The sequence below is a fragment of the Heterocephalus glaber genome, unplaced genomic scaffold, assembly GCF_053883595.1.
Source record: "Heterocephalus glaber isolate CG9 unplaced genomic scaffold, H.glaber_assembly_v1.0 deba00001760, whole genome shotgun sequence".
NCBI lineage: Eukaryota > Metazoa > Chordata > Mammalia > Rodentia > Bathyergidae > Heterocephalus > Heterocephalus glaber.
In genome coordinates this window covers 2,389,113-2,397,824 of record NW_028258457.1, presented here as the reverse complement: position 1 = coordinate 2,397,824, position 8,712 = coordinate 2,389,113, and the positions used below count along the sequence as shown (strand labels likewise).

Genomic DNA, 8,712 nt, shown 5'->3' with positions numbered 1-8,712 from the left:
GGGTCTTTATTTCCCAAGATGGGTAATGACTACCTGGATTGCAAAAATGTTGCCAGGACATGGTGACGCATGTGTCATCCTGGCACTGGGAGGCTAAGGCAGGAGAACTGCTGGGAGTTTGAGGGCAGCCTGGACTACCTAGTGAGACCCTATGTCAACAAAACAAGGAGGGCCAGGGATTTAGTTCAGTGGCACCTCAGCTGCCTCCTGCCTCACAAGCACAAGGTCCCGACTTCAATCTCTGGTACTAAAAACAAAACTACAAGGTTTGAGGAATGCTCTTAATGGATAAGTTAGTCTGGCTGTGGGGCTGGCCTTCTTGGCTGAGTTGAGGGGCTTCCTGTGCTCCACCCTCGTTCACCTGGCCCACCTGGAAGGTGGTGGGAAGGCCCACTAGGGTCAGGCACCCCAGCCCTACCCATGAGACACTGCTCTGTCCAGGCACCACAAAGGTAGGCAGAAATGCACCTTTAAAAGACGAAGGGGGTGGTTTTCCACTGACGCTGAAGGAATCTGCAATACGGTAATGGAAAATTAATTGCTCAGCTGGGTGTGGTGGTGCAAGCCTATAATACCAGCACTCTGGGAGGCCGAGGCAGGAAGACTAAGTTTAAGAGCTCAGCCTGGACAATTTAGTGAGTTAGCAAGACCATCTCAGAATCTTAGAAAGATTGAGGAAGGGGAAGCCTGGGAATATAGGTCAGTGCAAAGGCCTAGGTTCCATCCCCAGTACTGCGATAAATACTGAGCTGCCGCTTCATCTTACTTACACAAGACCACTGACGTCTGTGAGGTTGATTGGTTTTCTGCAATCAGACTTAAAGTCTGTGTACTTCCTGTCAATATTTGTTGAGTGTCTATATAATACATCATAATTCAGTTTGAAAGCTGGGTTTGGTGGTGCACGCTTGGAACCCCAGCACTTAGGAGACTGAGGCAGGAATATCACTGCAGATTGGAGGCCAGCCTGAGCCACACAGCATGACCCTGTCTCCAAAAGAAGAAGAGCATTTTGAGGTCTGGTCAGGTATGGAGCAATCCTCACAGGATTTTTTAATTGAACACTTGGCACTGTTGAAGTTCTGTAATGGCTCATGGGGCTGATGGTGTAGTCAAGTGCATAGCACAACTTAGTATGTGCTTAGTGTTGGGTTCAATTCCTAGCACGGGTTAAAAAGGTAACTTGCTTTCCCCTTTTGACCCCTTTTAGCTAAAATTCATAGTACTAAAAGTAGGCCTAGGGATTTAGCTCAGTGGCAACGTGCCTGCCTGACAAGTGCAAGGTCCTGAGTTTGATCCCTGGTACCAAAAAAACTCATTACCAAAAGTGAACCATTCTAAAGTGAACAATTCACTGACATTTGTCAAAGTGAACTTGTGCAACCAGCACTTTTGTCTAATTCCAAGATACTGCCCCTGTCCTAAAAAGAAACCTCCATACTCATCACCCGCCCACCTGGCCTCTGACAACCACTAATCTGTTTTCTGCCTCTGAATTATCTGATTATCTATCCTATCATTCATTCATTCATTCATTCATTCATGATTTTGAGGCTGGGTCTTGCTATGTAGCCCGGGCTGGATTGAAAAGGTGATCTTCCTACTTCAGCCTGCTTCCTGAGTGCTGGGATGGAAGGCATTCACTACCACATCTGGATTGTATATAAAGGGAATCCTATGACCTTCACAAACTACTTTTTCCTAAGGATAATGTTTTTGAAGTTCCCCTATTTTTTTTTTTTTTTTTTTTTTTGGTACTGGGTATTGAACTCGGGTCCTTCCCCTTGTGAGGCAGGGGGCGGAACCACTGAGCTAAATCCCCGGCCCAAGTTCCCCTATACTGAAGCATGCATCAGAACTCCATTCCTTTGTATGGCTGAAGAATATTCTACTGTATGTGTTTGCTGTGCTTTGCTTAGTCATTCATTCATCAGATTAATAAGGATTATCTTTGTTTTCTTTGGTGCTGGGGATCAGACACAGGGCTCTTACATGCTTGGGAAGTGCTCTACTACTGACTGACATCCCCAGCCCTGTTTCCACTTTTTGACCATTGTGAATAGTGCTAGGCTAGGAACAATCATAAAGAAATACATTTTTTTTGTACTAGAGATTGAACCCGGGACCTTTACAACCCCAGTTCCCTCATCCAGTACTTTTTTTTTTTTTAACTTTTGAGACAATCTTGAGAAATTTCCCAGGTGGGGCTCAAACTTTTGATTCTCCAGCCTCAGACTCAGTGAGCCACTGCAGCCAGCTTCCAATTTTAAATTGGATCATCTTTTTGTTGTTAAGTTGCAGGAGTTCCTTATATATACACATATCTTGGAATCTGGAATCAAACATATGATTTTAAAATATTTTCTCTCATTCAGTGGATTGCCTTTCCATTATTTTGATGTTGCCCTCTGAGGCATAAACATTTTTACTTTTTTTTTTTTTTTTGGCTTTTTGTTTGTTTTTTTGAGACGGGGTCTTGCTATATATATAGCTCAGGCTACCCTCGAACTCCCTATGTAGTCCAGGCTAGCCTTGAACTTTCCACAATCCTCCTGCTTCAGCATCCCAAGTACTAGGATTAGAGGCATGCACCACCACACCCAGCAACATTATTACTTTTGACCAAGCAAGGCCAATCACCCACTTCTTTTGTTATTTATGCTTTGGGTGTCATATCCAGGAAGCCACTGTTAAATTAAAAGTCATGAAGATTAACTTCTATGTTTTCTTTGAAGTAAGGATCTAACTTCATTCTATTCTTTTTTTTTTCTTCAGTACCAGGGATCGAACTCAGGACCTTGCACTTATGAGGCAGGCACGGTGCCACTGAGCTAAATCCTCAGCCCTATTTCATTCTATTCTGTTGTGGGTTTTTTTGGTACCGGGGATCGAACTTGAGTCCTTGTGCTTGCAAGGCAGGCGGTGAATTCATTCTATTCTGTATGGTATCCAGTTGAAGAGACTCTTGTTGCCAAAGTCAATTGACCACTATGTTGGCTTATTTCTGGAATCTCAGTGCTATTCCATTGTTTTGTGTGCCGATCCTTATGTCAGTATCATACTATTGCTTTGTAGTAAGATTTGACATTGAAGGGCCAGGGATTTAGCTTAGTGGTTCCACTTCCTGCCTTGCAAGTGGAAATAGCTGAGTTCAATCCCTGTGTACATAAAACAAAGAAAAAAAAGAAAAAAAAGATTTGACATTGAAGCCTGGTGTGGTGGCACATGCCTGGGAGGCTAAATCAGGAAGATTGCAAGTTTAAGCCTAGTCTGGACAATTTAGCAACTTAGAATCAGTTTCAAAATTTAAAAAAAGAGTCAGATGTGGTGGTGCATAGCTGTAATCCCAGTACTCTGGGAGGCTGAGGCAGAAGGATCACACATTTGAGCCCAGCTAGGGGAATTTAGCAATTTATGGAGACCTTGTTTCAAAATAAGAAAAACAAAAAGGGCTGAGAATGTAGCTCAGTGTGAAGACCTGAGTTCAATCCCAGTACTGTGAAGGAGGGGAGGGAAGGACAAAGGGAGAGAAGGAAGGACAGAAGGACAGGACAGACAGATGGCAGGCAGGCAGACTCAGTTATGGAAGGATCTGTTCCAAAGGTTGCTCTGAGGTTGTTAGCAAAACCAAGTTCCCTGCAGCTATACCACTGAGTGCTTTAGCTCCCTGTTGGCAATTGGCCAGCAGGCATCTCCAGTTTCTTAGCACTTGGGCCTCTTTTCTTTTTTAAAAAAATATGGAACGCTTCGAGCACACAGGAGGTAATCCACTCGCAGCGCACAAGAGGAGGCTTCCTGGCCGCCATACCAACCCCGCCAGCACACAGGAGGTGAGCTGTGCCGGCGCCAGCAGCAGCACGCCCCCTTCCGGGTCGAAATGAGAAGACACGTAAAAAAGTCACAAAACCAGACTTCCAGATCACCTACAGCAACCCCCAAAGTGAAATGAGATGGAACACCCTGATACTCAACCACCTGGAGAACCTGAACTGGCAACAAAAGAAGATCTGGAAAAAATGAAACCAGAAATAATTTCCCAGATAACAGGAGAGACTGTGCTCATAGTGCAAGACATGATTAATAAATCTAGAGAGGAACTCAGGAACACGATGGAATCCCAACATAGGAAACAAATGGAATCTATAAAACAGATGCAAAGAGATTAATTTCAGATTTCCAAGAGATTAAAAACTCCACTGAAAGTCTACCCAGCAGAATGAGCCAGTGTGAGGATAGAATTTCAGATATAGAAGATAAGATTGCAATTAGTGACCAGGAAAAGAAAAATTGCTTTAAAATTGTAAAGGACAACAAGAAATCAATCCAGCAGCTGCTAGACGATACAAAGAAGAATAATATAAGACTGATTGGCGTCAAGGAAGAAACAGGAGAGAGGTCAGTGAAGCTCAGCCGGTCCCAGCACCCGGAAGGAAGCTCCCCGCCTCCATCCCAGGCTCCTAGGGCAGTGAAGATCAGCCGGTCCCAGCACCTGAAAGGAAGCTCCCCCGATGCCATCCCAGGCTCCTAGGGCCAAGAAGGTGAGCCAGTCCCAGCACCCAGAAGGAAGTTCCCCCGATGCCATCCCAGGCTCCTAGGGCAGAGAAGCTCAGCCGATCCCAGCACCTGGAAGGAAACTCCCCTGCTGCCATCCTAAGCTCCTAGGGCACAGAAGGTGAGCCGCGTGGGCGCCACCACCCCCCCCCCGCCCCGCCCCGCCCCGCCCCGCCCCGCGGAAATGAGAAGACACATAAACAAGCCTCAAAAACAGACTTCTGGATCACCTACAGCAACCCCAAAGGGAAACGAGATGGAACACTCTGATACTCAACCACCTGGACTCTCTGAACTGGCAACAAAAGAGGATCTGGGAAAAATGAAATCAGAAATAATTACTCAGATAACAGCAAAGATTTTGCTCATGGTGCAAGACATGATTAATAAATCTAGAGAGGACACAGATAAAAAAAATAGAGGAACTGAGGAACATGATGGAATCCCAACATAGGAAACAAATGGAATCCAGAAAACAGATACAAACAGATTTCCAAGAGATTAAAAACTCCATCAAAAGTCTGCGCAGCAGAATGAACCAATGTGAGGATAGAATTTCACATATAGAAGATAAGATTGCAATTAGTGAGGAGGAAAAGAAAAACTGCTTTAAAATTGTAAGGGACCATGAGAAATCAATCCAGCAGCTGCTAGATGATGCAAAGAAGAATAACATAAGACTGATTGGAGTCAATGAAGAAACAGGAGAGAGTGCAGATGACATAAAAAAACTCTTCACAGAAGTGATGGCAGAAAACTTCCCAAGCAGGGGAAAAGAACTTGACATACAGGTAAGTGAGGCATATAGGACTCCAGCTAACCTTAATCAAAAAAAAATCTACACATAGGCATATAATAGTTAGGATTCCAGAAATCCAACAGAAGAATAAAATTCTACAAGCAGTGAGAGAAAAGAAACAAATCACATACTAAGGAAAGCCCATCAGAATCACAGCAGACTTCTCAATGCAAACCCTCAAGGGAAGAAGAGCTTGGAGTGATGTATTTCAAGCCCTAAAGGAAAACAGCCTCCAACCCAGACTGATGTACCCTGCAAAACTGTCTTTCAAAATTGATGGAGAAATAAGATGCTTTCATGATAAAGAGCACCTCAGGAACTTCATGACTACCAAACCGGCACTCCAAAAAATTTTAGACAATACCCTAGGAAAAAACAATGAGGATCACAACCCCAGGAAACCCAGAAGAATGAATCCATTGGGTGTGACAAATTAAATGCAAAGGGGGAGAATCCAACAGAAAGAAAAAGTCATGACAAGGCTTTTAAAACTTTTGACTTCATCTCCCTAATGAGTGTATAATTCAATCTTTTTTTTTTTTTTAGTACCAGGGATCAAACTCGGAACCTTGCGCTCACGAGGCAGGCGCCAGAACCACTGAGCTAAATCCCCGGCCCAATTCAATCTTGTTATTGTACTGATTAGTATTTTTCTGATTCTAGTGTTGCACACCTTTCTGTACTGGCTATTTATCATCTTCTTGTGTCTACTTTTTCTTTTCTTTTTTTTTTTTTTTTTTTTGGTGGTGCTGGGAATTGAACCTAGGGCCTTTGCACTGAGCTATATCCCCAGCCCCCTTTTTAATTTTTTATTTTGAACTCTTTGTATTTCTCTCTCTTTTTCTATTGTGTCTACTTTTTAATTGGGTTGTCTATTAATGAGCTGTAAGAGTTCTTTATATATTCTGGTCATAGGTTATATGCATTATAAATATGGTCTGTTTAAGGACTACTTTTCATTTTCTTAACGATGTCATTTAAAGTTCTAAATTTTGATGGAATCTCATTTATCAGTTTTTTTCTTTTATACATCATGTTTTTTGTATCCTAGGAAGTTCTTTCCTACCCTAAATTCATGAACATTTTCCCTTATAATTTCTTCTTAAAGTTTTATAGTTTGTCTTTCATATTTAGGTTCATAGATCCTTTCAAGTTATTTTTATGTAGGGAAATAAAAGGGTTGAGGTTAATTTTTTTATGTACAGATAGCAGGTGTTCTAGTGCCATTTGCTGAAAACACTATCTTTTCCTCTGCTCTTGAATTGAGTTTATGTTCTATAAAATGTTAAATAATCTTTCAAAACTCAGTGGACCATATATGTGTGGTTCTATTTCTAGATTCTCTGTTTTATTCCAACAATCTATATGTCTTTCCTTATGTCAACACTGCCTTGATTACTGTAGCTTCAGAGGAAGTCTTAAAATTAAGTACTAAATGTCTTCCAACATTGTTTTTTCTTCTTCTTTTTACTTTGCTAGGCCCTTTGTTCTCCTATCTAACTTTTAAATTTCAATATCCAATTCTTCATTTATAGCAAGTATACATACACCTGAATTTTTATATATACCTTGTGTTTTCTAATCCTGCTAAACTCAAATGCAAGTTCTAGGGACTTCTAGAGATTTCTTAGTATTTTCTCTGTAGGTGATCATTTCATCTACATATAAAAATTTTACTTCTACCTTGCCAATCCTACGCTATTTACTTTTATTGCTGGACTATTTTGGTTTGGGCCTAGGTTTCAAAGTTTAATGGACAGATGAAGAGTAGGCATATCTGCCCTTGTTCCCCACCTTAGGGAGAAACCACTGTATCTTTTCCATTCATCTAAGGCATTTTTGCTGGAAGTATGGAGTACATGTCTTTGATCTGTTGAGAAGGTTCTGTTCTACTACTAGTCTCCTGATAGCTTTTACCATGAACAGCTGTAGAATTTAGTACAATACTTTTTCGCCAACTACTGACAAGATCATATCGCTTTTTCCTTCCCTCTGTTAAAATGATGACTTTTGGGGATGGATCCTCCAATGCTGAACCAACACTGCTATCCCTGTAATAAAACCACTTTTTTTTTTTGGTACCAGGGATCGAACTCGGGTCCTTGAGCTTGTGCAGCAGGCGCCAGAACCACTGAGCTAAATCCCCAGGCCTAATAAAACCACTTTCTACATACTGCCAGATCTGACTTCCAGTGGTTTGTTTTAGTATTAGCACAATGTTGATTTCCTAAAATGAGGGGAGTATTCCTTCTTTTGTCTGCTTTAAATGTTTGACATAATTTATCAGCTAAAATGTATATTCGCCTGTTGTTGTGATATAGATAGGTTTTCAAGCTAGGAATATACTTTAATAGGCGTTATTCAAATTTTATATTTCCTTTAGTTAGGTTCATTAATTTGTCTTCCAAGGTACTTCTTAAAAGTTATCAAATTTATTTCAAAAAAGATTTTTGGAATATGCTTTCTATATCTTTTTATTTATTTATTTTTTGGTACCGGGTATTGAACTTGGGACCTTGCACTTGCGAGGCAGGTGGTGGAACCACTGAGCTAAATCCCCATCCCTCTATATCCTTTTAAATTCTGTAAAATCTGTAGTAATGTCTCCTAGATCTTTTCAACTTTTTTTTTTTTTTTTTCGGTACAGGGGATCGAACTCGGGTCCTTAGGCTTGTGCAGCAGGCAGTGCAACCACTGAGCTAAATCCGTGGCCCATCCTAGATCTTTTTATTTATTTATTTATTTATTTTGGTACTGGGGATCAAACTCGGGTCCTTGTGCTTGTGTAGCAGGCAGCGAAACCACTGAGCTAAATCCCCGGCCCAATGAAACTGAAGGAGAGTTTTTTTTTTTTTGGTACCGGGGATCGAACTTGGGTCCTTGAGCTTGCAAGGCAAACGGTGGAACCACTGAGCTAAATCCCCAGCCCTCCATCCTAGATCTTGATATTGCAATTTTAAAAATGTATAATTGATATTGTGTAATAGGAAGAAAAGGTCTAAAGGAGCAGAGGAAGTGGGAGGAGCAGGGGAAGTGGGAGGGGTAGGGGAAAGGATTGAAGGGAAAAGAAAAAAATATGAGAAAAGGAAAAAAATGGAAACAAAGTCTTTGCAAATAGGGAAGGGTGGAGGGAGTGAAGGAAGGGCAGGGGAAGAGGAAAAAAATAAGAACCAAGATACTCATGTAATGGTACAAGATCCCAATGATGAATGTAACTGTATTTTATACCTAAAATGTACCAATAAACTTAAGGGGGGAAAAAAATATGGAACGCTTCACGAATTTGTGTGTCATCCTGGCGCAGGGGCCATGCTAATCTTCTCTGCATCCTTCCAGTTGTAGAATATTAGCTGCTGAAGCGA

At 41.5% G+C, this 8,712-nt stretch overlaps 1 non-coding gene across 1 annotated transcript; it reads right to left on the bottom strand.

The window, feature by feature from the left end:
* Positions 1–8,609: 8,609 nt before the first annotated feature.
* On the bottom strand, positions 8,610–8,712 carry LOC147821167 (U6 spliceosomal RNA). Its single transcript, XR_015447577.1, has one exon. It is a non-coding gene; the product is annotated as a U6 spliceosomal RNA (small nuclear RNA).